General features: G+C 44.6%; 37 non-coding genes across 37 annotated transcripts; 13 read left to right on the top strand and 24 right to left on the bottom strand.

The window, feature by feature from the left end:
• The first annotated feature begins 1,857 nt into the window (after nucleotides 1-1,857).
• Nucleotides 1,858-1,929, top strand: trnad-guc (transfer RNA aspartic acid (anticodon GUC)). Its single transcript has one exon. It is a non-coding gene; the product is annotated as a tRNA-Asp (tRNA).
• A 404-nt stretch (nucleotides 1,930-2,333) lies between these two features.
• Nucleotides 2,334-2,415, bottom strand: trnas-uga (transfer RNA serine (anticodon UGA)). Its single transcript has one exon. It is a non-coding gene; the product is annotated as a tRNA-Ser (tRNA).
• Nucleotides 2,416-2,998: 583 nt separating this feature from the next.
• On the bottom strand, nucleotides 2,999-3,071 carry trnam-cau (transfer RNA methionine (anticodon CAU)). Its single transcript has one exon. It is a non-coding gene; the product is annotated as a tRNA-Met (tRNA).
• Nucleotides 3,072-3,833: 762 nt separating this feature from the next.
• On the top strand, nucleotides 3,834-3,905 carry trnad-guc (transfer RNA aspartic acid (anticodon GUC)). Its single transcript has one exon. It is a non-coding gene; the product is annotated as a tRNA-Asp (tRNA).
• Nucleotides 3,906-4,309: 404 nt separating this feature from the next.
• On the bottom strand, nucleotides 4,310-4,391 carry trnas-uga (transfer RNA serine (anticodon UGA)). The gene has a single exon. It is a non-coding gene; the product is annotated as a tRNA-Ser (tRNA).
• Nucleotides 4,392-4,974: 583 nt separating this feature from the next.
• trnam-cau (transfer RNA methionine (anticodon CAU)) lies at nucleotides 4,975-5,047 on the bottom strand. Its single transcript has one exon. It is a non-coding gene; the product is annotated as a tRNA-Met (tRNA).
• A 762-nt stretch (nucleotides 5,048-5,809) lies between these two features.
• On the top strand, nucleotides 5,810-5,881 carry trnad-guc (transfer RNA aspartic acid (anticodon GUC)). The gene has a single exon. It is a non-coding gene; the product is annotated as a tRNA-Asp (tRNA).
• A 404-nt stretch (nucleotides 5,882-6,285) lies between these two features.
• Nucleotides 6,286-6,367, bottom strand: trnas-uga (transfer RNA serine (anticodon UGA)). Its single transcript has one exon. It is a non-coding gene; the product is annotated as a tRNA-Ser (tRNA).
• Nucleotides 6,368-6,950: 583 nt separating this feature from the next.
• Nucleotides 6,951-7,023, bottom strand: trnam-cau (transfer RNA methionine (anticodon CAU)). The gene has a single exon. It is a non-coding gene; the product is annotated as a tRNA-Met (tRNA).
• Nucleotides 7,024-7,786: 763 nt separating this feature from the next.
• On the top strand, nucleotides 7,787-7,858 carry trnad-guc (transfer RNA aspartic acid (anticodon GUC)). Its single transcript has one exon. It is a non-coding gene; the product is annotated as a tRNA-Asp (tRNA).
• A 404-nt stretch (nucleotides 7,859-8,262) lies between these two features.
• Nucleotides 8,263-8,344, bottom strand: trnas-uga (transfer RNA serine (anticodon UGA)). The gene has a single exon. It is a non-coding gene; the product is annotated as a tRNA-Ser (tRNA).
• Nucleotides 8,345-8,927: 583 nt separating this feature from the next.
• Nucleotides 8,928-9,000, bottom strand: trnam-cau (transfer RNA methionine (anticodon CAU)). Its single transcript has one exon. It is a non-coding gene; the product is annotated as a tRNA-Met (tRNA).
• Nucleotides 9,001-9,763: 763 nt separating this feature from the next.
• Nucleotides 9,764-9,835, top strand: trnad-guc (transfer RNA aspartic acid (anticodon GUC)). Its single transcript has one exon. It is a non-coding gene; the product is annotated as a tRNA-Asp (tRNA).
• A 404-nt stretch (nucleotides 9,836-10,239) lies between these two features.
• Nucleotides 10,240-10,321, bottom strand: trnas-uga (transfer RNA serine (anticodon UGA)). Its single transcript has one exon. It is a non-coding gene; the product is annotated as a tRNA-Ser (tRNA).
• A 583-nt stretch (nucleotides 10,322-10,904) lies between these two features.
• trnam-cau (transfer RNA methionine (anticodon CAU)) lies at nucleotides 10,905-10,977 on the bottom strand. Its single transcript has one exon. It is a non-coding gene; the product is annotated as a tRNA-Met (tRNA).
• Nucleotides 10,978-11,739: 762 nt separating this feature from the next.
• On the top strand, nucleotides 11,740-11,811 carry trnad-guc (transfer RNA aspartic acid (anticodon GUC)). The gene has a single exon. It is a non-coding gene; the product is annotated as a tRNA-Asp (tRNA).
• Nucleotides 11,812-12,215: 404 nt separating this feature from the next.
• trnas-uga (transfer RNA serine (anticodon UGA)) lies at nucleotides 12,216-12,297 on the bottom strand. The gene has a single exon. It is a non-coding gene; the product is annotated as a tRNA-Ser (tRNA).
• Nucleotides 12,298-12,880: 583 nt separating this feature from the next.
• Nucleotides 12,881-12,953, bottom strand: trnam-cau (transfer RNA methionine (anticodon CAU)). Its single transcript has one exon. It is a non-coding gene; the product is annotated as a tRNA-Met (tRNA).
• Nucleotides 12,954-13,715: 762 nt separating this feature from the next.
• On the top strand, nucleotides 13,716-13,787 carry trnad-guc (transfer RNA aspartic acid (anticodon GUC)). The gene has a single exon. It is a non-coding gene; the product is annotated as a tRNA-Asp (tRNA).
• Nucleotides 13,788-14,191: 404 nt separating this feature from the next.
• Nucleotides 14,192-14,273, bottom strand: trnas-uga (transfer RNA serine (anticodon UGA)). The gene has a single exon. It is a non-coding gene; the product is annotated as a tRNA-Ser (tRNA).
• Nucleotides 14,274-14,856: 583 nt separating this feature from the next.
• Nucleotides 14,857-14,929, bottom strand: trnam-cau (transfer RNA methionine (anticodon CAU)). Its single transcript has one exon. It is a non-coding gene; the product is annotated as a tRNA-Met (tRNA).
• A 762-nt stretch (nucleotides 14,930-15,691) lies between these two features.
• trnad-guc (transfer RNA aspartic acid (anticodon GUC)) lies at nucleotides 15,692-15,763 on the top strand. The gene has a single exon. It is a non-coding gene; the product is annotated as a tRNA-Asp (tRNA).
• A 404-nt stretch (nucleotides 15,764-16,167) lies between these two features.
• On the bottom strand, nucleotides 16,168-16,249 carry trnas-uga (transfer RNA serine (anticodon UGA)). Its single transcript has one exon. It is a non-coding gene; the product is annotated as a tRNA-Ser (tRNA).
• Nucleotides 16,250-16,832: 583 nt separating this feature from the next.
• Nucleotides 16,833-16,905, bottom strand: trnam-cau (transfer RNA methionine (anticodon CAU)). The gene has a single exon. It is a non-coding gene; the product is annotated as a tRNA-Met (tRNA).
• A 763-nt stretch (nucleotides 16,906-17,668) lies between these two features.
• Nucleotides 17,669-17,740, top strand: trnad-guc (transfer RNA aspartic acid (anticodon GUC)). The gene has a single exon. It is a non-coding gene; the product is annotated as a tRNA-Asp (tRNA).
• Nucleotides 17,741-18,144: 404 nt separating this feature from the next.
• Nucleotides 18,145-18,226, bottom strand: trnas-uga (transfer RNA serine (anticodon UGA)). The gene has a single exon. It is a non-coding gene; the product is annotated as a tRNA-Ser (tRNA).
• A 583-nt stretch (nucleotides 18,227-18,809) lies between these two features.
• On the bottom strand, nucleotides 18,810-18,882 carry trnam-cau (transfer RNA methionine (anticodon CAU)). Its single transcript has one exon. It is a non-coding gene; the product is annotated as a tRNA-Met (tRNA).
• A 762-nt stretch (nucleotides 18,883-19,644) lies between these two features.
• On the top strand, nucleotides 19,645-19,716 carry trnad-guc (transfer RNA aspartic acid (anticodon GUC)). Its single transcript has one exon. It is a non-coding gene; the product is annotated as a tRNA-Asp (tRNA).
• Nucleotides 19,717-20,120: 404 nt separating this feature from the next.
• On the bottom strand, nucleotides 20,121-20,202 carry trnas-uga (transfer RNA serine (anticodon UGA)). Its single transcript has one exon. It is a non-coding gene; the product is annotated as a tRNA-Ser (tRNA).
• A 583-nt stretch (nucleotides 20,203-20,785) lies between these two features.
• On the bottom strand, nucleotides 20,786-20,858 carry trnam-cau (transfer RNA methionine (anticodon CAU)). Its single transcript has one exon. It is a non-coding gene; the product is annotated as a tRNA-Met (tRNA).
• Nucleotides 20,859-21,620: 762 nt separating this feature from the next.
• Nucleotides 21,621-21,692, top strand: trnad-guc (transfer RNA aspartic acid (anticodon GUC)). Its single transcript has one exon. It is a non-coding gene; the product is annotated as a tRNA-Asp (tRNA).
• A 404-nt stretch (nucleotides 21,693-22,096) lies between these two features.
• Nucleotides 22,097-22,178, bottom strand: trnas-uga (transfer RNA serine (anticodon UGA)). Its single transcript has one exon. It is a non-coding gene; the product is annotated as a tRNA-Ser (tRNA).
• A 583-nt stretch (nucleotides 22,179-22,761) lies between these two features.
• trnam-cau (transfer RNA methionine (anticodon CAU)) lies at nucleotides 22,762-22,834 on the bottom strand. Its single transcript has one exon. It is a non-coding gene; the product is annotated as a tRNA-Met (tRNA).
• A 763-nt stretch (nucleotides 22,835-23,597) lies between these two features.
• Nucleotides 23,598-23,669, top strand: trnad-guc (transfer RNA aspartic acid (anticodon GUC)). Its single transcript has one exon. It is a non-coding gene; the product is annotated as a tRNA-Asp (tRNA).
• Nucleotides 23,670-24,073: 404 nt separating this feature from the next.
• On the bottom strand, nucleotides 24,074-24,155 carry trnas-uga (transfer RNA serine (anticodon UGA)). Its single transcript has one exon. It is a non-coding gene; the product is annotated as a tRNA-Ser (tRNA).
• Nucleotides 24,156-24,738: 583 nt separating this feature from the next.
• On the bottom strand, nucleotides 24,739-24,811 carry trnam-cau (transfer RNA methionine (anticodon CAU)). Its single transcript has one exon. It is a non-coding gene; the product is annotated as a tRNA-Met (tRNA).
• Nucleotides 24,812-25,574: 763 nt separating this feature from the next.
• On the top strand, nucleotides 25,575-25,646 carry trnad-guc (transfer RNA aspartic acid (anticodon GUC)). The gene has a single exon. It is a non-coding gene; the product is annotated as a tRNA-Asp (tRNA).
• Nucleotides 25,647-26,010: the final 364 nt, after the last annotated feature.

The raw sequence follows: 26,010 nt of genomic DNA, 5'->3' as shown, positions 1-26,010 counted from the left end.
CCTTGCAGGCACAATGATTCATATACTGCAGATTCGCACGCCTGGTGGCCATTTTTAACATTTTTGACATAGTTCACATTAAAACTAGATATCTCAAGTTGTACATATAGGAAAATTATCATTCATGGCTCAAACTGAAGTAGGCAGTTGGGGGAACATATTAATACACTTCAGTATCATATTCACATAATTTGGTTTATTTTAGAGCCTCTATTGCAGATGCTAATATGCCAGGAATGTCACAAATGCTGACTTGAACTTGAACATGACTGGAATGTATATTCACAGTTATTCAAATGTGGTATCAGAAATTACAATAAATTTCGCTAGGGTCTTTTCTAACAACACAGAAAAAATGGAGCAAATCCATGCAAGCATTGAAAAGTTATTCAGCTTTATCCAAGGTATGTCAAGTGCACCACACCCATGTCTAAATATGCCACACCCGACACACACCATTAGCCAACTAAGCTAACATGCCAACAAATTCCTTACACGAAACCGAGGAGCTACGACAAACAACAATGCTGCACATATTACAGCAAGACCAGAAAATTCCAATGACTAAATTTCATGTCCAAATATGAACGTTATGATATCATATTTATGTCCAATATAGTCCGACAGCATAAGCTAGGTTACCGTAGCCAACTCCGGTAGCATCCGACACGATACAGAGTGCTGCAGCACTCAAACGCTCTAAAACTGTTTATAATCTAACGCTTAGTTAATGTTTAGTATTAGAATATATATTTTGTACAATATCGCTTATGAAAAATTATCCATTGTTACTCACAGTACGTAGAATCGCGTCGTAGCCGGTGTACCGTCTCACTTCCGGGTTGGCGAAAATTCCGAAAATTGCTCATATATTCCACACAAAGTAATCCGTTTATGTTCAAAAGTATCCACAATCCGCATAAAAACGAACAAAATAATCCATGGCTGCTTCAGTTTCGCCGAACAGTGTGTTCTGGGGAGCTTAGCTTAGGTTAGCAAAGGGTTAGCTTATGTTGCTATGCTAGCGGCCGAAATTGGAAATGAAGCGCCAGTTTCCGAGGGCTCAATTTAAAAATATACTTGACCAATCATGTCATATGAGGGCTGGTTAGCTTCGGAAGGATGTACACTATTGGTTAGAACAGCTTTCAATCACTTCTGAGGCGCCAGCTTGTCTCTGTGGGCTTATTGGTTCACCCTCCCCCCCTCCCCTTCGCACCTCGCCGTGGGAGAGGTTGTAAAACCTGTCATTCAAAGTCACTACCCCACTTTAGACCAATAAAAACCACTCAAATCAAAGCAGAACCGCTGCAGCTTTGTAATGAGGGGTCAAATCAGCGTTAAGAATGCTTCTGTGACGCTTAGGGGGCAGATTTGTCGGAGTGTCTCATTCAGGAAGCGGATTTTGGAAAATTTTGCAGTGAGGTGAGCAAGCTTTTTAAGGTACTTAACCACAACGGATCTACGCTGTTAAGGTCTTAAATTAAAGCCTTATTAGTAAACGATTTTTAGGTGACAAAACATTAAGACATTTCACAACATAAATATGTTTTGTAAACGGATATGTCGGGAGACCCCCTCGCGGGGTGCACTTTTGTGGTCAACTTCAAAGCCGGATATCTCGCGATCGGCTGCACGTAGACGGCTGAAACTCGGTAGGCATGTAGATGGGATAGGAAATTTTGATTTAAGCGCTTTTGTTCGGAGATTCATTAATGTTTAATATGTTTTATATCGCCGTAAAGGAGCTGGGCCCGCCGGCGGGCCCACTAGGGGGCGCTTCTGCATAATAGGGTTAAAATCAAGGGGACAAGTGCACGTCACCTGACTCAGCATCACTGCGAGACACAGCACGTGTCCTCGTTAGTATAGTGGATAGTATCTCCGCCTGTCACGCGGAAGACCGGGGTTCGATTCCCCGACGGGGAGACCCTCTTTTAGCGCAAGGCGGAGCAACCAGTGACCGGCCATGAAAGAATGTGGCACTTTTTCTTTTACCTGAAACAAGACATCGCTATGTTGCATGAAGATCTTTGGATGAAGCACCTGTGAGTGCAAGCTCTCCCCACTGGTGGCATAAGGTCTCATCACAAATCACATTAGAGAGGCAAGTTAATCCTCTAAGCTGCAAGAGACCCCACTGCATTTCCATGCCAACACATTGTAACGACGAAGCAGCCATTTGTAACTCAATTCCTGGGACTATTTCAGGATCAGTTAGGACTGCTAAAGTTTGGCAGCACAAAGTTGCAAATGGCATGAGAAGCATATTTAAAACTGGCTAGCAGGAAGAGAGCACACTCTCTCTTTCCACACGCCCAACAAGACACTCACGCTGCAAGCAGGAGTCGAACCTGCGCAGGGAAACCCCATTGGATTTCAAGTCCAACGCCTTAACCTCTCGGCCATCGCAGCTCGGCGGAGCGAGAGTAACATAGAGATCAATTCCTTGGACTTCCTCAAGCTCAATGATGAGTGCACAAGTGTCATTGCTTCTGAGTTGCAAATGGCTTGAGAAGAAAATTCAAATAAATGAATCTCCATAAGTCTACTCACTATTAACTTCAAGCTGGTACCAATTCCAGGTGATCAGGTATTCAAAAGCGTGTCATCAAAAGTGAATCAAAAAGAATCAAAAGTGAAAAGTGTCCGACGTGGTCCATTATTCTGTGTTGGCTCCACGACACTGCAGTTTGATCTGGGAGCGAACATGCTCCAAAGAGGCAGCTTGATGTCTCAGTAGAGGTGTCAATACAGACGCCATCAAGGTATTGACTGAACGGTCAGTGGAGAGAATTGAATTGGATGCAACACAACTTGCTGTGTACACGCGAATTTACAAAAGAAAAAGCACAGCTTGAATCAACTAGGGATGACCTGTAAGAGTCATGTGCCAATACTATTTTCAGGTAGGGGGTGTGCTCAGCATGCGAGTGAATAAGGAAAGAGCGTTTGAGCATCTTTTGGGGGCTCGTCAATCTTTTCAAAAAGCTTCTGCTGCCCCGTGTGAGGGTCGAACTCACGACCTTCAGATTATGAGACTGACGCGCTACCTACTGCGCTAACGAGGCTAGGAAAGAAGAAGCGAGGCTGAGGAAGAACTAACAAAGCTGGAGAAAAAATGTATCCGCCCCCAATTCACTCCTTGGAGCATGGCGGCAAGTGCACTTGCAGCAACTAATTACTGCCAACAACAGCTAACAAACAACAAGGTTAGCACAAGAAGCCTGGAATTAACCAGAATCTGAGGCCAACGTAATTAAACTCTAATCCTACCCTAACCAATCACAGGATGTTCCAAGAGTAGACAAAAAACGCACACAAACAAAAAAAAAACAAAAATACCACCAAAATACAAGTACAAACGACACCTACCTCATGAAGGTATGAAGTGAAGCTTTCTCTGGAGTGCTTTTAGTAGATGCAAAGCAGTAATGTGTGCCAAGAAATTCAGAACTTGCATGTGGGAAAGAGAGAAATGCAAAATCTCAGTTGATCTAAGATGGATATTGCAGTTCGGTACAATGCACTGGAATACAAAGACAAAATGAATTGCCAATGTAGCTAAAGCCAATTTTGCAGCAAATGGTTTGCATGACTTAACTAGGAAGGCAGATGAATCAAACCTGTAGGTCACCAAGATTCTTTGAGTTTTTCCTATCATAAGTCCACAAACTGACGATGGTAAAAGAGGAGTGGCAACAGTGAGTCAATATCACCACAATGTGTTCTTTTTATAACCTCCTTGCAGGCACAATGATTCAGAGTACTTTAAAATCAAGGGGACAAGTGCACGTCACCTGACTCAGCATCACTGCGAGACACAGCACGTGTCCTCGTTAGTATAGTGGATAGTATCTCCGCCTGTCACGCGGAAGACCGGGGTTCGATTCCCCGACGGGGAGACCCTCTTTTAGCGCAAGGCGGAGCAACCAGTGACCGGCCATGAAAGAATGTGGCACTTTTTCTTTTACCTGAAACAAGACATCGCTATGTTGCATGAAGATCTTTGGATGAAGCACCTGTGAGTGCGAGCTCTCCCCACTGGTGGCATAAGGTCTCATCACAAATCACATTAGAGAGGCAAGTTAATCCTCTACGCTGCAAGAGACCCCACTGCATTTCCATGCCAACACATTGTAACGACGAAGCAGCCATTTGTAACTCAATTCCTGGGACTATTTCAGGATCAGTTAGGACTGCTAAAGTTTGGCAGCACAAAGTTGCAAATGGCATGAGAAGCATATTTAAAACTGGCTAGCAGGAAGAGAGCACACTCTCTCTTTCCACACGCCCAACAAGACACTCACGCTGCAAGCAGGAGTCGAACCTGCGCGGGGAAACCCCATTGGATTTCAAGTCCAACGCCTTAACCTCTCGGCCATCGCAGCTCGGCGGAGCGAGAGTAACATAGAGATCAATTCCTTGGACTTCCTCAAGCTCAATGATGAGTGCACAAGTGTCATTGCTTCTGAGTTGCAAATGGCTTGAGAAGAAAATTCAAATAAATGAATCTCCATAAGTCTACTCACTATTAACTTCAAGCTGGTACCAATTCCAGGTGATCAGGTATTCAAAAGCGTGTCATCAAAAGTGAATCAAAAAGAATCAAAAGTGAAAAGTGTCCGACGTGGTCCATTATTCTGTGTTGGCACCACGACACTGCAGTTTGATCTGGGAGCGAACATGCTCCAAAGAGGCAGCTTGATGTCTCAGTAGAGGTGTCAATACAGACGCCATCAAGATATTGACTGAACGGTCAGTGGAGAGAATTGAATTGGATGCAACACAACTTGCTGTGTACACGCGAATTTACAAAAGAAAAAGCACAGCTTGAATCAACTAGGGATGACCTGTAAGAGTCATGTGCCAATACTATTTTCAGGTAGGGGGTGTGCTCAGCATGCGAGTGAATAAGGAAAGAGCGTTTGAGCATCTTTTGGGGGCTCGTCAATCTTTTCAAAAAGCTTCTGCTGCCCCGTGTGAGGGTCGAACTCACGACCTTCAGATTATGAGACTGACGCGCTACCTACTGCGCTAACGAGGCTAGGAAAGAAGAAGCGAGGCTGAGGAAGAACTAACAAAGCTGGAGAAAAAATGTATCCGCCCCCAATTCACTCCTTGGAGCATGGCGGCAAGTGCACTTGCAGCAACTAATTACTGCCAACAACAGCTAACAAACAACAAGGTTAGCACAAGAAGCCTGGAATTAACCAGAATCTGAGGCCAACGTAATTAAACTCTAATCCTACCCTAACCAATCACAGGATGTTCCAAGAGTAGACAAAAAACGCACACAAACAAAAAAAAAACAAAAATACCACCAAAATACAAGTACAAACGACACCTACCTCATGAAGGTATGAAGTGAAGCTTTCTCTGGAGTGCTTTTAGTAGATGCAAAGCAGTAATGTGTGCCAAGAAATTCAGAACTTGCATGTGGGAAAGAGAGAAATGCAAAATCTCAGTTGATCTAAGATGGATATTGCAGTTCGGTACAATGCACTGGAATACAAAGACAAAATGAATTGCCAATGTAGCTAAAGCCAATTTTGCAGCAAATGGTTTGCATGACTTAACTAGGAAGGCAGATGAATCAAACCTGTAGGTCACCAAGATTCTTTGAGTTTTTCCTATCATAAGTCCACAAACTGACGATGGTAAAAGAGGAGTGGCAACAGTGAGTCAATATCACCACAATGTGTTCTTTTTACCACCTCCTTGCAGGCACAATGATTCAGAGTACTTTAAAATCAAGGGGACAAGTGCACGTCACCTGACTCAGCATCACTGCGAGACACAGCACGTGTCCTCGTTAGTATAGTGGATAGTATCTCCGCCTGTCACGCGGAAGACCGGGGTTCGATTCCCCGACGGGGAGACCCTCTTTTAGCGCAAGGCGGAGCAACCAGTGACCGGCCATGAAAGAATGTGGCACTTTTTCTTTTACCTGAAACAAGACATCGCTATGTTGCATGAAGATCTTTGGATGAAGCACCTGTGAGTGCGAGCTCTCCCCACTGGTGGCATAAGGTCTCATCACAAATCACATTAGAGAGGCAAGTTAATCCTCTACGCTGCAAGAGACCCCACTGCATTTCCATGCCAACACATTGTAACGACGAAGCAGCCATTTGTAACTCAATTCCTGGGACTATTTCAGGATCAGTTAGGACTGCTAAAGTTTGGCAGCACAAAGTTGCAAATGGCATGAGAAGCATATTTAAAACTGGCTAGCAGGAAGAGAGCACACTCTCTCTTTCCACACGCCCAACAAGACACTCACGCTGCAAGCAGGAGTCGAACCTGCGCGGGGAAACCCCATTGGATTTCAAGTCCAACGCCTTAACCTCTCGGCCATCGCAGCTCGGCGGAGCGAGAGTAACATAGAGATCAATTCCTTGGACTTCCTCAAGCTCAATGATGAGTGCACAAGTGTCATTGCTTCTGAGTTGCAAATGGCTTGAGAAGAAAATTCAAATAAATGAATCTCCATAAGTCTACTCACTATTAACTTCAAGCTGGTACCAATTCCAGGTGATCAGGTATTCAAAAGCGTGTCATCAAAAGTGAATCAAAAAGAATCAAAAGTGAAAAGTGTCCGACGTGGTCCATTATTCTGTGTTGGCACCACGACACTGCAGTTTGATCTGGGAGCGAACATGCTCCAAAGAGGCAGCTTGATGTCTCAGTAGAGGTGTCAATACAGACGCCATCAAGATATTGACTGAACGGTCAGTGGAGAGAATTGAATTGGATGCAACACAACTTGCTGTGTACACGCGAATTTACAAAAGAAAAAGCACAGCTTGAATCAACTAGGGATGACCTGTAAGAGTCATGTGCCAATACTATTTTCAGGTAGGGGGTGTGCTCAGCATGCGAGTGAATAAGGAAAGAGCGTTTGAGCATCTTTTGGGGGCTCGTCAATCTTTTCAAAAAGCTTCTGCTGCCCCGTGTGAGGGTCGAACTCACGACCTTCAGATTATGAGACTGACGCGCTACCTACTGCGCTAACGAGGCTAGGAAAGAAGAAGCGAGGCTGAGGAAGAACTAACAAAGCTGGAGAAAAAATGTATCCGCCCCCAATTCACTCCTTGGAGCATGGCGGCAAGTGCACCTGCAGCAACTAATTACTGCCAACAACAGCTAACAAACAACAAGGTTAGCACAAGAAGCCTGGAATTAACCAGAATCTGAGGCCAACGTAATTAAACTCTAATCCTACCCTAACCAATCACAGGATGTTCCAAGAGTAGACAAACAACGCACACAAACAAAAAAAAAAACAAAAATACCACCAAAATACAAGTACAAACGACACCTACCTCATGAAGGTATGAAGTGAAGCTTTCTCTGGAGTGCTTTTAGTAGATGCAAAGCAGTAATGTGTGCCAAGAAATTCAGAACTTGCATGTGGGAAAGAGAGAAATGCAAAATCTCAGTTGATCTAAGATGGATATTGCAGTTCGGTACAATGCACTGGAATACGAAGACAAAATGAATTGCCAATGTAGCTAAAGCCAATTTTGCAGCAAATGGTTTGCATGACTTAACTAGGAAGGCAGATGAATCAAACTTGTAGGTCACCAAGATTCTTTGAGTTTTTCCTATCATAAGTCCACAAACTGACGATGGTAAAAGAGGAGTGGCAACAGTGAGTCAATATCACCACAATGTGTTCTTTTTACCACCTCCTTGCAGGCACAATGATTCAGAGTACTTTAAAATCAAGGGGACAAGTGCACGTCACCTGACTCAGCATCACTGCGAGACACAGCACGTGTCCTCGTTAGTATAGTGGATAGTATCTCCGCCTGTCACGCGGAAGACCGGGGTTCGATTCCCCGACGGGGAGACCCTCTTTTAGCGCAAGGCGGAGCAACCAGTGACCGGCCATGAAAGAATGTGGCACTTTTTCTTTTACCTGAAACAAGACATCGCTATGTTGCATGAAGATCTTTGGATGAAGCACCTGTGAGTGCGAGCTCTCCCCACTGATGGCATAAGGTCTCATCACAAATCACATTAGAGAGGCAAGTTAATCCTCTACGCTGCAAGAGACCCCACTGCATTTCCATGCCAACACATTGTAACGACGAAGCAGCCATTTGTAACTCAATTCCTGGGACTATTTCAGGATCAGTTAGGACTGCTAAAGTTTGGCAGCACAAAGTTGCAAATGGCATGAGAAGCATATTTAAAACTGGCTAGCAGGAAGAGAGCACACTCTCTCTTTCCACACGCCCAACAAGACACTCACGCTGCAAGCAGGAGTCGAACCTGCGCGGGGAAACCCCATTGGATTTCAAGTCCAACGCCTTAACCTCTCGGCCATCGCAGCTCGGCGGAGCGAGAGTAACATAGAGATCAATTCCTTGGACTTCCTCAAGCTCAATGATGAGTGCACAAGTGTCATTGCTTCTGAGTTGCAAATGGCTTGAGAAGAAAATTCAAATAAATGAATCTCCATAAGTCTACTCACTATTAACTTCAAGCTGGTACCAATTCCAGGTGATCAGGTATTCAAAAGCGTGTCATCAAAAGTGAATCAAAAAGAATCAAAAGTGAAAAGTGTCCGACGTGGTCCATTATTCTGTGTTGGCACCACGACACTGCAGTTTGATCTGGGAGCGAACATGCTCCAAAGAGGCAGCTTGATGTCTCAGTAGAGGTGTCAATACAGACGCCATCAAGATATTGACTGAACGGTCAGTGGAGAGAATTGAATTGGATGCAACACAACTTGCTGTGTACACGCGAATTTACAAAAGAAAAAGCACAGCTTGAATCAACTAGGGATGACCTGTAAGAGTCATGTGCCAATACTATTTTCAGGTAGGGGGTGTGCTCAGCATGCGAGTGAATAAGGAAAGAGCGTTTGAGCATCTTTTGGGGGCTCGTCAATCTTTTCAAAAAGCTTCTGCTGCCCCGTGTGAGGGTCGAACTCACGACCTTCAGATTATGAGACTGACGCGCTACCTACTGCGCTAACGAGGCTAGGAAAAAAGAAGCGAGGCTGAGGAAGAACTAACAAAGCTGGAGAAAAAATGTATCCGCCCCCAATTCACTCCTTGGAGCATGGCGGCAAGTGCACCTGCAGCAACTAATTACTGCCAACAACAGCTAACAAACAACAAGGTTAGCACAAGAAGCCTGGAATTAACCAGAATCTGAGGCCAACGTAATTAAACTCTAATCCTACCCTAACCAATCACAGGATGTTCCAAGAGTAGACAAACAACGCACACAAACAAAAAAAAAAACAAAAATACCACCAAAATACAAGGACAAACGACACCTACCTCATGAAGGTATGAAGTGAAGCTTTCTCTGGAGTGCTTTTAGTAGATGCAAAGCAGTAATGTGTGCCAAGAAATTCAGAACTTGCATGTGGGAAAGAGAGAAATGCAAAATCTCAGTTGATCTAAGATGGATATTGCAGTTCGGTACAATGCACTGGAATACAAAGACAAAATGAATTGCCAATGTAGCTAAAGCCAATTTTGCAGCAAATGGTTTGCATGACTTAACTAGGAAGGCAGATTAATCAAACCTGTAGGTCACCAAGATTCTTTGAGTTTTTCCTATCATAAGTCCACAAACTGACGATGGTAAAAGAGGAGTGGCAACAGTGAGTCAATATCACCACAATGTGTTCTTTTTACCACCTCCTTGCAGGCACAATGATTCAGAGTACTTTAAAATCAAGGGGACAAGTGCACGTCACCTGACTCAGCATCACTGCAAGACACAGCACGTGTCCTCGTTAGTATAGTGGATAGTATCTCCGCCTGTCACGCGGAAGACCGGGGTTCGATTCCCCGACGGGGAGACCCTCTTTTAGCGCAAGGCGGAGCAACCAGTGACCGGCCATGAAAGAATGTGGCACTTTTTCTTTTACCTGAAACAAGACATCGCTATGTTGCATGAAGATATTTGGATGAAGCACCTGTGAGTGCGAGCTCTCCCCACTGGTGGCATAAGGTCTCATCACAAATCACATTAGAGAGGCAAGTTAATCCTCTACGCTGCAAGAGACCCCACTGCATTTCCATGCCAACACATTGTAACGACGAAGCAGCCATTTGTAACTCAATTCCTGGGACTATTTCAGGATCAGTTAGGACTGCTAAAGTTTGGCAGCACAAAGTTGCAAATGGCATGAGAAGCATATTTAAAACTGGCTAGCAGGAAGAGAGCACACTCTCTCTTTCCACACGCCCAACAAGACACTCACGCTGCAAGCAGGAGTCGAACCTGCGCGGGGAAACCCCATTGGATTTCAAGTCCAACGCCTTAACCTCTCAGCCATCGCAGCTCGGCGGAGCGAGAGTAACATAGAGATCAATTCCTTGGACTTCCTCAAGCTCAATGATGAGTGCACAAGTGTCATTGCTTCTGAGTTGCAAATGGCTTGAGAAGAAAATTCAAATAAATGAATCTCCATAAGTCTACTCACTATTAACTTCAAGCTGGTACCAATTCCAGGTGATCAGGTATTCAAAAGCGTGTCATCAAAAGTGAATCAAAAAGAATCAAAAGTGAAAAGTGTCCGACGTGGTCCATTATTCTGTGTTGGCACCACGACACTGCAGTTTGATCTGGGAGCGAACATGCTCCAAAGAGGCAGCTTGATGTCTCAGTAGAGGTGTCAATACAGACGCCATCAAGGTATTGACTGAACGGTCAGTGGAGAGAATTGAATTGGATGCAACACAACTTGCTGTGTACACGCGAATTTACAAAAGAAAAAGCACAGCTTGAATCAACTAGGGATGACCTGTAAGAGTCATGTGCCAATACTATTTTCAGGTAGGGGGTGTGCTCAGCATGCGAGTGAATAAGGAAAGAGCGTTTGAGCATCTTTTGGGGGCTCGTCAATCTTTTCAAAAAGCTTCTGCTGCCCCGTGTGAGGGTCGAACTCAGGACCTTCAGATTATGAGACTGACGCGCTACCTACTGCGCTAACAAGGCTAGGAAAGAAGAAGCGAGGCTGAGGAAGAACTAACAAAGCTGGAGAAAAAATGTATCCGCCCCCAATTCACTCCTTGGAGCATGGCGGCAAGTGCACCTGCAGCAACTAATTACTGCCAACAACAGCTAACAAACAACAAGGTTAGCACAAGAAGCCTGGAATTAACCAGAATCTGAGGCCAACGTAATTAAACTCTAATCCTACCCTAACCAATCACAGGATGTTCCAAGAGTAGACAAACAACGCACACAAACAAAAAAAAAACAAAAATACCACCAAAATACAAGTACAAACGACACCTACCTCATGAAGGTATGAAGTGAAGCTTTCTCTGGAGTGCTTTTAGTAGATGCAAAGCAGTAATGTGTGCCAAGAAATTCAGAACTTGCATGTGGGAAAGAGAGAAATGCAAAATCTCAGTTGATCTAAGATGGATATTGCAGTTCGGTACAATGCACTGGAATACAAAGACAAAATGAATTGCCAATGTAGCTAAAGCCAATTTTGCAGCAAATGGTTTGCATGACTTAACTAGGAAGGCAGATGAATCAAACCTGTAGGTCACCAAGATTCTTTGAGTTTTTCCTATCATAAGTCCACAAACTGACGATGGTAAAAGAGGAGTGGCAACAGTGAGTCAATATCACCACAATGTGTTCTTTTTACCACCTCCTTGCAGGCACAATGATTCAGAGTACTTTAAAATCAAGGGGACAAGTGCACGTCACCTGACTCAGCATCACTGCGAGACACAGCATGTGTCCTCGTTAGTATAGTGGATAGTATCTCCGCCTGTCACGCAGAAGACCGGGGTTCGATTCCCCGACGGGGAGACCCTCTTTTAGCGCAAGGCGGAGCAACCAGTGACCGGCCATGAAAGAATGTGGCACTTTTTCTTTTACCTGAAACAAGACATCACTATGTTGCATGAAGATCTTTGGATGAAGCACCTGTGAGTGCAAGCTCTCCCCACTGGTGGCATAAGGTCTCATCACAAATCACATTAGAGAGGCAAGTTAATCCTCTAAGCTGCAAGAGACCCCACTGCATTTCCATGCCAACACATTGTAACGACGAAGCAGCCATTTGTAACTCAATTCCTGGGACTATTTCAGGATCAGTTAGGACTGCTAAAGTTTGGCAGCACAAAGTTGCAAATGGCATGAGAAGCATATTTAAAACTGGCTAGCAGGAAGAGAGCACACTCTCTCTTTCCACACGCCCAACAAGACACTCACGCTGCAAGCAGGAGTCGAACCTGCGCGGGGAAACCCCATTGGATTTCAAGTCCAACGCCTTAACCTCTCGGCCATCGCAGCTCGGCGGAGCGAGAGTAACATAGAGATCAATTCCTTGGACTTCCTCAAGCTCAATGATGAGTGCACAAGTGTCATTGCTTCTGAGTTGCAAATGGCTTGAGAAGAAAATTCAAATAAATGAATCTCCATAAGTCTACTCACTATTAACTTCAAGCTGGTACCAATTCCAGGTGATCAGGTATTCAAAAGCGTGTCATCAAAAGTGAATCAAAAAGAATCAAAAGTGAAAAGTGTCCGACGTGGTCCATTATTCTGTGTTGGCACCACGACACTGCAGTTTGATCTGGGAGCGAACATGCTCCAAAGAGGCAGCTTGATGTCTCAGTAGAGGTGTCAATACAGACGCCATCAAGGTATTGACTGAACGGTCAGTGGAGAGAATTGAATTGGATGCAACACAACTTGCTGTGTACACGCGAATTTACAAAAGAAAAAGCACAGCTTGAATCAACTAGGGATGACCTGTAAGAGTCATGTGCCAATACTATTTTCAGGTAGGGGGTGTGCTCAGCATGCGAGTGAATAAGGAAAGAGCGTTTGAGCATCTTTTGGGGGCTCGTCAATCTTTTCAAAAAGCTTCTGCTGCCCCGTGTGAGGGTCGAACTCACGACCTTCAGATTATGAGACTGACGCGCTACCTACTGCGCTAACGAGGCTAGGAAAGAAGAAGCGAGGCTGAGGAAGAACTAACAAAGCTGGAGAAAAAATGTATCCGCCCCCAATTCACTCCTTGGAGCATGGCGGCAAGTGCACCTGCAGCAACTAATTACTGCCAACAACAGCTAACAAACAACAAGGTTAGCACAAGAAGCCTGGAATTAACCAGAATCTGAGGCCAACGTAATTAAACTCTAATCCTACCCTAACCAATCACAGGATGTTCCAAGAGTAGACAAACAACGCACACAAACAAAAAAAAAACAAAAATACCACCAAAATACAAGTACAAACGACACCTACCTCATGAAGGTATGAAGTGAAGCTTTCTCTGGAGTGCTTTTAGTAGATGCAAAGCAGTAATGTGTGCCAAGAAATTCAGAACTTGCATGTGGGAAAGAGAGAAATGCAAAATCTCAGTTGATCTAAGATGGATATTGCAGTTCGGTACAATGCACTGGAATACAAAGACAAAATGAATTGCCAATGTAGCTAAAGCCAATTTTGCAGCAAATGGTTTGCATGACTTAACTAGGAAGGCAGATGAATCAAACTTGTAGGTCACCAAGATTCTTTGAGTTTTTCCTATCATAAGTCCACAAACTGACGATGGTAAAAGAGGAGTGGCAACAGTGAGTCAATATCACCACAATGTGTTCTTTTTACCACCTCCTTGCAGGCACAATGATTCAGAGTACTTTAAAATCAAGGGGACAAGTGCACGTCACCTGACTCAGCATCACTGCAAGACACAGCACGTGTCCTCGTTAGTATAGTGGATAGTATCTCCGCCTGTCACGCGGAAGACCGGGGTTCGATTCCCCGACGGGGAGACCCTCTTTTAGCGCAAGGCGGAGCAACCAGTGACCGGCCATGAAAGAATGTGGCACTTTTTCTTTTACCTGAAACAAGACATCACTATGTTGCATGAAGATCTTTGGATGAAGCACCTGTGAGTGCAAGCTCTCCCCACTGGTGGCATAAGGTCTCATCACAAATCACATTAGAGAGGCAAGTTAATCCTCTAAGCTGCAAGAGACCCCACTGCATTTCCATGCCAACACATTGTAACGACGAAGCAGCCATTTGTAACTCAATTCCTGGGACTATTTCAGGATCAGTTAGGACTGCTAAAGTTTGGCAGCACAAAGTTGCAAATGGCATGAGAAGCATATTTAAAACTGGCTAGCAGGAAGAGAGCACACTCTCTCTTTCCACACGCCCAACAAGACACTCACGCTGCAAGCAGGAGTCGAACCTGCGCGGGGAAACCCCATTGGATTTCAAGTCCAACGCCTTAACCTCTCGGCCATCGCAGCTCGGCGGAGCGAGAGTAACATAGAGATCAATTCCTTGGACTTCCTCAAGCTCAATGATGAGTGCACAAGTGTCATTGCTTCTGAGTTGCAAATGGCTTGAGAAGAAAATTCAAATAAATGAATCTCCATAAGTCTACTCACTATTAACTTCAAGCTGGTACCAATTCCAGGTGATCAGGTATTCAAAAGCGTGTCATCAAAAGTGAATCAAAAAGAATCAAAAGTGAAAAGTGTCCGACGTGGTCCATTATTCTGTGTTGGCACCACGACACTGCAGTTTGATCTGGGAGCGAACATGCTCCAAAGAGGCAGCTTGATGTCTCAGTAGAGGTGTCAATACAGACGCCATCAAGGTATTGACTGAACGGTCAGTGGAGAGAATTGAATTGGATGCAACACAACTTGCTGTGTACACGCGAATTTACAAAAGAAAAAGCACAGCTTGAATCAACTAGGGATGACCTGTAAGAGTCATGTGCCAATACTATTTTCAGGTAGGGGGTGTGCTCAGCATGCGAGTGAATAAGGAAAGAGCGTTTGAGCATCTTTTGGGGGCTCGTCAATCTTTTCAAAAAGCTTCTGCTGCCCCGTGTGAGGGTCGAACTCACGACCTTCAGATTATGAGACTGACGCGCTACCTACTGCGCTAACGAGGCTAGGAAAGAAGAAGCGAGGCTGAGGAAGAACTAACAAAGCTGGAGAAAAAATGTATCCGCCCCCAATTCACTCCTTGGAGCATGGCGGCAAGTGCACCTGCAGCAACTAATTACTGCCAACAACAGCTAACAAACAACAAGGTTAGCACAAGAAGCCTGGAATTAACCAGAATCTGAGGCCAACGTAATTAAACTCTAATCCTACCCTAACCAATCACAGGATGTTCCAAGAGTAGACAAACAACGCACACAAACAAAAAAAAAACAAAAATACCACCAAAATACAAGTACAAACGACACCTACCTCATGAAGGTATGAAGTGAAGCTTTCTCTGGAGTGCTTTTAGTAGATGCAAAGCAGTAATGTGTGCCAAGAAATTCAGAACTTGCATGTGGGAAAGAGAGAAATGCAAAATCTCAGTTGATCTAAGATGGATATTGCAGTTCGGTACAATGCACTGGAATACAAAGACAAAATGAATTGCCAATGTAGCTAAAGCCAATTTTGCAGCAAATGGTTTGCATGACTTAACTAGGAAGGCAGATGAATCAAACCTGTAGGTCACCAAGATTCTTTGAGTTTTTCCTATCATAAGTCCACAAACTGACGATGGTAAAAGAGGAGTGGCAACAGTGAGTCAATATCACCACAATGTGTTCTTTTTACCACCTCCTTGCAGGCACAATGATTCAGAGTACTTTAAAATCAAGGGGACAAGTGCACGTCACCTGACTCAGCATCACTGCGAGACACAGCATGTGTCCTCGTTAGTATAGTGGATAGTATCTCCGCCTGTCACGCAGAAGACCGGGGTTCGATTCCCCGACGGGGAGACCCTCTTTTAGCGCAAGGCGGAGCAACCAGTGACCGGCCATGAAAGAATGTGGCACTTTTTCTTTTACCTGAAACAAGACATCACTATGTTGCATGAAGATCTTTGGATGAAGCACCTGTGAGTGCAAGCTCTCCCCACTGGTGGCATAAGGTCTCATCACAAATCACATTAGAGAGGCAAGTTAATCCTCTAAGCTGCAAGAGACCCCACTGCATTTCCATGCCAACACATTGTAACGACGAAGCAGCCATTTGTAACTCAATTCCTGGGACTATTTCAGGATCAGTTAGGACTGCTAAAGTTTGGCAGCACAAAGTTGCAAATGGCATGAGAAGCATATTTAAAACTGGCTAGCAGGAAGAGAGCACACTCTCTCTTTCCACACGCCCAACAAGACACTCACGCTGCAAGCAGGAGTCGAACCTGCGCGGGGAAACCCCATTGGATTTCAAGTCCAACGCCTTAACCTCTCGGCCATCGCAGCTCGGCGGAGCGAGAGTAACATAGAGATCAATTCCTTGGACTTCCTCAAGCTCAATGATGAGTGCACAAGTGTCATTGCTTCTGAGTTGCAAATGGCTTGAGAAGAAAATTCAAATAAATGAATCTCCATAAGTCTACTCACTATTAACTTCAAGCTGGTACCAATTCCAGGTGATCAGGTATTCAAAAGCGTGTCATCAAAAGTGAATCAAAAAGAATCAAAAGTGAAAAGTGTCCGACGTGGTCCATTATTCTGTGTTGGCACCACGACACTGCAGTTTGATCTGGGAGCGAACATGCTCCAAAGAGGCAGCTTGATGTCTCAGTAGAGGTGTCAATACAGACGCCATCAAGGTATTGACTGAACGGTCAGTGGAGAGAATTGAATTGGATGCAACACAACTTGCTGTGTACACGCGAATTTACAAAAGAAAAAGCACAGCTTGAATCAACTAGGGATGACCTGTAAGAGTCATGTGCCAATACTATTTTCAGGTAGGGGGTGTGCTCAGCATGCGAGTGAATAAGGAAAGAGCGTTTGAGCATCTTTTGGGGGCTCGTCAATCTTTTCAAAAAGCTTCTGCTGCCCCGTGTGAGGGTCGAACTCACGACCTTCAGATTATGAGACTGACGCGCTACCTACTGCGCTAACGAGGCTAGGAAAGAAGAAGCGAGGCTGAGGAAGAACTAACAAAGCTGGAGAAAAAATGTATCCGCCCCCAATTCACTCCTTGGAGCATGGCGGCAAGTGCACCTGCAGCAACTAATTACTGCCAACAACAGCTAACAAACAACAAGGTTAGCACAAGAAGCCTGGAATTAACCAGAATCTGAGGCCAACGTAATTAAACTCTAATCCTACCCTAACCAATCACATGATGTTCCAAGAGTAGACAAACAACGCACACAAACAAAAAAAAAAACAAAAATACCACCAAAATACAAGTACAAACGACACCTACCTCATGAAGGTATGAAGTGAAGCTTTCTCTGGAGTGCTTTTAGTAGATGCAAAGCAGTAATGTGTGCCAAGAAATTCAGAACTTGCATGTGGGAAAGAGAGAAATGCAAAATCTCAGTTGATCTAAGATGGATATTGCAGTTCGGTACAATGCACTGGAATACGAAGACAAAATGAATTGCCAATGTAGCTAAAGCCAATTTTGCAGGAAATGGTTCGCATGACTTAACTAGGAAGGCAGATGAATCAAACCTGTAGGTCACCAAGATTCTTTGAGTTTTTCCTATCATAAGTCCACAAACTGACGATGGTAAAAGAGGAGTGGCAACAGTGAGTCAATATCACCACAATGTGTTCTTTTTACCACCTCCTTGCAGGCACAATGATTCAGAGTACTTTAAAATCAAGGGGACAAGTGCACGTCACCTGACTCAGCATCACTGCGAGACACAGCACGTGTCCTCGTTAGTATAGTGGATAGTATCTCCGCCTGTCACGCGGAAGACCGGGGTTCGATTCCCCGACGGGGAGACCCTCTTTTAGCGCAAGGCGGAGCAACCAGTGACCGGCCATGAAAGAATGTGGCACTTTTTCTTTTACCTGAAACAAGACATCGCTATGTTGCATGAAGATCTTTGGATGAAGCACCTGTGAGTGCAAGCTCTCCCCACTGGTGGCATAAGGTCTCATCACAAATCACATTAGAGAGGCAAGTTAATCCTCTAAGCTGCAAGAGACCCCACTGCATTTCCATGCCAACACATTGTAACGACGAAGCAGCCATTTGTAACTCAATTCCTGGGACTATTTCAGGATCAGTTAGGACTGCTAAAGTTTGGCAGCACAAAGTTGCAAATGGCATGAGAAGCATATTTAAAACTGGCTAGCAGGAAGAGAGCACACTCTCTCTTTCCACACGCCCAACAAGACACTCACGCTGCAAGCAGGAGTCGAACCTGCGCGGGGAAACCCCATTGGATTTCAAGTCCAACGCCTTAACCTCTCGGCCATCGCAGCTCGGCGGAGCGAGAGTAACATAGAGATCAATTCCTTGGACTTCCTCAAGCTCAATGATGAGTGCACAAGTGTCATTGCTTCTGAGTTGCAAATGGCTTGAGAAGAAAATTCAAATAAATGAATCTCCATAAGTCTACTCACTATTAACTTCAAGCTGGTACCAATTCCAGGTGATCAGGTATTCAAAAGCGTGTCATCAAAAGTGAATCAAAAAGAATCAAAAGTGAAAAGTGTCCGACGTGGTCCATTATTCTGTGTTGGCACCACGACACTGCAGTTTGATCTGGGAGCGAACATGCTCCAAAGAGGCAGCTTGATGTCTCAGTAGAGGTGTCAATACAGACGCCATCAAGGTATTGACTGAGCGGTCAGTGGAGAGAATTGAATTGGATGCAACACAACTTGCTGTGTACACGCGAATTTACAAAAGAAAAAGCACAGCTTGAATCAACTAGGGATGACCTGTAAGAGTCATGTGCCAATACTATTTTCAGGTAGGGGGTGTGCTCAGCATGCGAGTGAATAAGGAAAGAGCGTTTGAGCATCTTTTGGGGGCTCGTCAATCTTTTCAAAAAGCTTCTGCTGCCCCGTGTGAGGGTCGAACTCACGACCTTCAGATTATGAGACTGACGCGCTACCTACTGCGCTAACGAGGCTAGGAAAGAAGAAGCGAGGCTGAGGAAGAACTAACAAAGCTGGAGAAAAAATGTATCCGCCCCCAATTCACTCCTTGGAGCATGGCGGCAAGTGCACCTGCAGCAACTAATTACTGCCAACAACAGCTAACAAACAACAAGGTTAGCACAAGAAGCCTGGAATTAACCAGAATCTGAGGCCAACGTAATTAAACTCTAATCCTACCCTAACCAATCACAGGATGTTCCAAGAGTAGACAAACAACGCACACAAACAAAAAAAAAACAAAAATACCACCAAAATACAAGTACAAACGACACCTACCTCATGAAGGTATGAAGTGAAGCTTTCTCTGGAGTGCTTTTAGTAGATGCAAAGCAGTAATGTGTGCCAAGAAATTCAGAACTTGCATGTGGGAAAGAGAGAAATGCAAAATCTCAGTTGATCTAAGATGGATATTGCAGTTCGGTACAATGCACTGGAATACGAAGACAAAATGAATTGCCAATGTAGCTAAAGCCAATTTTGCAGGAAATGGTTCGCATGACTTAACTAGGAAGGCAGATGAATCAAACCTGTAGGTCACCAAGATTCTTTGAGTTTTTCCTATCATAAGTCCACAAACTGACGATGGTAAAAGAGGAGTGGCAACAGTGAGTCAATATCACCACAATGTGTTCTTTTTACCACCTCCTTGCAGGCACAATGATTCAGAGTACTTTAAAATCAAGGGGACAAGTGCACATCACCTGACTCAGCATCACTGCAAGACACAGCACGTGTCCTCGTTAGTATAGTGGATAGTATCTCCGCCTGTCACGCGGAAGACCGGGGTTCGATTCCCCGACGGGGAGACCCTCTTTTAGCGCAAGGCGGAGCAACCAGTGACCGGCCATGAAAGAATGTGGCACTTTTTCTTTTACCTGAAACAAGACATCACTATGTTGCATGAAGATCTTTGGATGAAGCACCTGTGAGTGCAAGCTCTCCCCACTGGTGGCATAAGGTCTCATCACAAATCACATTAGAGAGGCAAGTTAATCCTCTAAGCTGCAAGAGACCCCACTGCATTTCCATGCCAACACATTGTAACGACGAAGCAGCCATTTGTAACTCAATTCCTGGGACTATTTCAGGATCAGTTAGGACTGCTAAAGTTTGGCAGCACAAAGTTGCAAATGGCATGAGAAGCATATTTAAAACTGGCTAGCAGGAAGAGAGCACACTCTCTCTTTCCACACGCCCAACAAGACACTCACGCTGCAAGCAGGAGTCGAACCTGCGCGGGGAAACCCCATTGGATTTCAAGTCCAACGCCTTAACCTCTCGGCCATCGCAGCTCGGCGGAGCGAGAGTAACATAGAGATCAATTCCTTGGACTTCCTCAAGCTCAATGATGAGTGCACAAGTGTCATTGCTTCTGAGTTGCAAATGGCTTGAGAAGAAAATTCAAATAAATGAATCTCCATAAGTCTACTCACTATTAACTTCAAGCTGGTACCAATTCCAGGTGATCAGGTATTCAAAAGCGTGTCATCAAAAGTGAATCAAAAAGAATCAAAAGTGAAAAGTGTCCGACGTGGTCCATTATTCTGTGTTGGCACCACGACACTGCAGTTTGATCTGGGAGCGAACATGCTCCAAAGAGGCAGCTTGATGTCTCAGTAGAGGTGTCAATACAGACGCCATCAAGGTATTGACTGAACGGTCAGTGGAGAGAATTGAATTGGATGCAACACAACTTGCTGTGTACACGCGAATTTACAAAAGAAAAAGCACAGCTTGAATCAACTAGGGATGACCTGTAAGAGTCATGTGCCAATACTATTTTCAGGTAGGGGGTGTGCTCAGCATGCGAGTGAATAAGGAAAGAGCGTTTGAGCATCTTTTGGGGGCTCGTCAATCTTTTCAAAAAGCTTCTGCTGCCCCGTGTGAGGGTCGAACTCACGACCTTCAGATTATGAGACTGACGCGCTACCTACTGCGCTAACGAGGCTAGGAAAGAAGAAGCGAGGCTGAGGAAGAACTAACAAAGCTGGAGAAAAAATGTATCCGCCCCCAATTCACTCCTTGGAGCATGGCGGCAAGTGCACCTGCAGCAACTAATTACTGCCAACAACAGCTAACAAACAACAAGGTTAGCACAAGAAGCCTGGAATTAACCAGAATCTGAGGCCAACGTAATTAAACTCTAATCCTACCCTAACCAATCACAGGATGTTCCAAGAGTAGACAAACAACGCACACAAACAAAAAAAAAACAAAAATACCACCAAAATACAAGTACAAACGACACCTACCTCATGAAGGTATGAAGTGAAGCTTTCTCTGGAGTGCTTTTAGTAGATGCAAAGCAGTAATGTGTGCCAAGAAATTCAGAACTTGCATGTGGGAAAGAGAGAAATGCAAAATCTCAGTTGATCTAAGATGGATATTGCAGTTCGGTACAATGCACTGGAATACAAAGACAAAATGAATTGCCAATGTAGCTAAAGCCAATTTTGCAGCAAATGGTTTGCATGACTTAACTAGGAAGGCAGATGAATCAAACCTGTAGGTCACCAAGATTCTTTGAGTTTTTCCTATCATAAGTCCACAAACTGACGATGGTAAAAGAGGAGTGGCAACAGTGAGTCAATATCACCACAATGTGTTCTTTTTACCACCTCCTTGCAGGCACAATGATTCAGAGTACTTTAAAATCAAGGGGACAAGTGCACGTCACCTGACTCAGCATCACTGCGAGACACAGCATGTGTCCTCGTTAGTATAGTGGATAGTATCTCCGCCTGTCACGCAGAAGACCGGGGTTCGATTCCCCGACGGGGAGACCCTCTTTTAGCGCAAGGCGGAGCAACCAGTGACCGGCCATGAAAGAATGTGGCACTTTTTCTTTTACCTGAAACAAGACATCACTATGTTGCATGAAGATCTTTGGATGAAGCACCTGTGAGTGCAAGCTCTCCCCACTGGTGGCATAAGGTCTCATCACAAATCACATTAGAGAGGCAAGTTAATCCTCTAAGCTGCAAGAGACCCCACTGCATTTCCATGCCAACACATTGTAACGACGAAGCAGCCATTTGTAACTCAATTCCTGGGACTATTTCAGGATCAGTTAGGACTGCTAAAGTTTGGCAGCACAAAGTTGCAAATGGCATGAGAAGCATATTTAAAACTGGCTAGCAGGAAGAGAGCACACTCTCTCTTTCCACACGCCCAACAAGACACTCACGCTGCAAGCAGGAGTCGAACCTGCGCGGGGAAACCCCATTGGATTTCAAGTCCAACGCCTTAACCTCTCGGCCATCGCAGCTCGGCGGAGCGAGAGTAACATAGAGATCAATTCCTTGGACTTCCTCAAGCTCAATGATGAGTGCACAAGTGTCATTGCTTCTGAGTTGCAAATGGCTTGAGAAGAAAATTCAAATAAATGAATCTCCATAAGTCTACTCACTATTAACTTCAAGCTGGTACCAATTCCAGGTGATCAGGTATTCAAAAGCGTGTCATCAAAAGTGAATCAAAAAGAATCAAAAGTGAAAAGTGTCCGACGTGGTCCATTATTCTGTGTTGGCACCACGACACTGCAGTTTGATCTGGGAGCGAACATGCTCCAAAGAGGCAGCTTGATGTCTCAGTAGAGGTGTCAATACAGACGCCATCAAGGTATTGACTGAACGGTCAGTGGAGAGAATTGAATTGGATGCAACACAACTTGCTGTGTACACGCGAATTTACAAAAGAAAAAGCACAGCTTGAATCAACTAGGGATGACCTGTAAGAGTCATGTGCCAATACTATTTTCAGGTAGGGGGTGTGCTCAGCATGCGAGTGAATAAGGAAAGAGCGTTTGAGCATCTTTTGGGGGCTCGTCAATCTTTTCAAAAAGCTTCTGCTGCCCCGTGTGAGGGTCGAACTCACGACCTTCAGATTATGAGACTGACGCGCTACCTACTGCGCTAACGAGGCTAGGAAAGAAGAAGCGAGGCTGAGGAAGAACTAACAAAGCTGGAGAAAAAATGTATCCGCCCCCAATTCACTCCTTGGAGCATGGCGGCAAGTGCACCTGCAGCAACTAATTACTGCCAACAACAGCTAACAAACAACAAGGTTAGCACAAGAAGCCTGGAATTAACCAGAATCTGAGGCCAACGTAATTAAACTCTAATCCTACCCTAACCAATCACAGGATGTTCCAAGAGTAGACAAACAACGCACACAAACAAAAAAAAAAACAAAAATACCACCAAAATACAAGTACAAACGACACCTACCTCATGAAGGTATGAAGTGAAGCTTTCTCTGGAGTGCTTTTAGTAGATGCAAAGCAGTAATGTGTGCCAAGAAATTCAGAACTTGCATGTGGGAAAGAGAGAAATGCAAAATCTCAGTTGATCTAAGATGGATATTGCAGTTCGGTACAATGCACTGGAATACGAAGACAAAATGAATTGCCAATGTAGCTAAAGCCAATTTTGCAGGAAATGGTTCGCATGACTTAACTAGGAAGGCAGATGAATCAAACCTGTAGGTCACCAAGATTCTTTGAGTTTTTCCTATCATAAGTCCACAAACTGACGATGGTAAAAGAGGAGTGGCAACAGTGAGTCAATATCACCACAATGTGTTCTTTTTACCACCTCCTTGCAGGCACAATGATTCAGAGTACTTTAAAATCAAGGGGACAAGTGCACGTCACCTGACTCAGCATCACTGCGAGACACAGCACGTGTCCTCGTTAGTATAGTGGATAGTATCTCCGCCTGTCACGCGGAAGACCGGGGTTCGATTCCCCGACGGGGAGACCCTCTTTTAGCGCAAGGCGGAGCAACCAGTGACCGGCCATGAAAGAATGTGGCACTTTTTCTTTTACCTGAAACAAGACATCGCTATGTTGCATGAAGATCTTTGGATGAAGCACCTGTGAGTGCAAGCTCTCCCCACTGGTGGCATAAGGTCTCATCACAAATCACATTAGAGAGGCAAGTTAATCCTCTAATCTGCAAGAGACCCCACTGCATTTCCATGCCAACACATTGTAACGACGAAGCAGCCATTTGTAACTCAATTCCTGGGACTATTTCAGGATCAGTTAGGACTGCTAAAGTTTGGCAGCACAAAGTTGCAAATGGCATGAGAAGCATATTTAAAACTGGCTAGCAGGAAGAGAGCACACTCTCTCTTTCCACACGCCCAACAAGACACTCACGCTGCAAGCAGGAGTCGAACCTGCGCGGGGAAACCCCATTGGATTTCAAGTCCAACGCCTTAACCTCTCGGCCATCGCAGCTCGGCGGAGCGAGAGTAACATAGAGATCAATTCCTTGGACTTCCTCAAGCTCAATGATGAGTGCACAAGTGTCATTGCTTCTGAGTTGCAAATGGCTTGAGAAGAAAATTCAAATAAATGAATCTCCATAAGTCTACTCACTATTAACTTCAAGCTGGTACCAATTCCAGGTGATCAGGTATTCAAAAGCGTGTCATCAAAAGTGAATCAAAAAGAATCAAAAGTGAAAAGTGTCCGACGTGGTCCATTATTCTGTGTTGGCACCACGACACTGCAGTTTGATCTGGGAGCGAACATGCTCCAAAGAGGCAGCTTGATGTCTCAGTAGAGGTGTCAATACAGACGCCATCAAGGTATTGACTGAACGGTCAGTGGAGAGAATTGAATTGGATGCAACACAACTTGCTGTGTACACGCGAATTTACAAAAGAAAAAGCACAGCTTGAATCAACTAGGGATGACCTGTAAGAGTCATGTGCCAATACTATTTTCAGGTAGGGGGTGTGCTCAGCATGCGAGTGAATAAGGAAAGAGCGTTTGAGCATCTTTTGGGGGCTCGTCAATCTTTTCAAAAAGCTTCTGCTGCCCCGTGTGAGGGTCGAACTCACGACCTTCAGATTATGAGACTGACGCGCTACCTACTGCGCTAACGAGGCTAGGAAAGAAGAAGCGAGGCTGAGGAAGAACTAACAAAGCTGGAGAAAAAATGTATCCGCCCCCAATTCACTCCTTGGAGCATGGCGGCAAGTGCACCTGCAGCAACTAATTACTGCCAACAACAGCTAACAAACAACAAGGTTAGCACAAGAAGCCTGGAATTAACCAGAATCTGAGGCCAACGTAATTAAACTCTAATCCTACCCTAACCAATCACAGGATGTTCCAAGAGTAGACAAACAACGCACACAAACAAAAAAAAAAACAAAAATACCACCAAAATACAAGTACAAACGACACCTACCTCATGAACGTATGAAGTGAAGCTTTCTCTGGAGTGCTTTTAGTAGATGCAAAGCAGTAATGTGTGCCAAGAAATTCAGAACTTGCATGTGGGAAAGAGAGAAATGCAAAATCTCAGTTGATCTAAGATGGATATTGCAGTTCGGTACAATGCACTGGAATACGAAGACAAAATGAATTGCCAATGTAGCTAAAGCCAATTTTGCAGGAAATGGTTCGCATGACTTAACTAGGAAGGCAGATGAATCAAACCTGTAGGTCACCAAGATTCTTTGAGTTTTTCCTATCATAAGTCCACAAACTGACGATGGTAAAAGAGGAGTGGCAACAGTGAGTCAATATCACCACAATGTGTTCTTTTTACCACCTCCTTGCAGGCACAATGATTCAGAGTACTTTAAAATCAAGGGGACAAGTGCACGTCACCTGACTCAGCATCACTGCGAGACACAGCACGTGTCCTCGTTAGTATAGTGGATAGTATCTCCGCCTGTCACGCGGAAGACCGGGGTTCGATTCCCCGACGGGGAGACCCTCTTTTAGCGCAAGGCGGAGCAACCAGTGACCGGCCATGAAAGAATGTGGCACTTTTTCTTTTACCTGAAACAAGACATCGCTATGTTGCATGAAGATCTTTGGATGAAGCACCTGTGAGTGCAAGCTCTCCCCACTGGTGGCATAAGGTCTCATCACAAATCACATTAGAGAGGCAAGTTAATCCTCTAAGCTGCAAGAGACCCCACTGCATTTCCATGCCAACACATTGTAACGACGAAGCAGCCATTTGTAACTCAATTCCTGGGACTATTTCAGGATCAGTTAGGACTGCTAAAGTTTGGCAGCACAAAGTTGCAAATGGCATGAGAAGCATATTTAAAACTGGCTAGCAGGAAGA

This window comes from Brachyhypopomus gauderio, unplaced genomic scaffold (genome assembly GCF_052324685.1).
Source record: "Brachyhypopomus gauderio isolate BG-103 unplaced genomic scaffold, BGAUD_0.2 sc235, whole genome shotgun sequence".
Lineage (NCBI taxonomy): Eukaryota > Metazoa > Chordata > Actinopteri > Gymnotiformes > Hypopomidae > Brachyhypopomus > Brachyhypopomus gauderio.
This window is presented reverse-complemented; position numbering and strand designations above follow the sequence as displayed.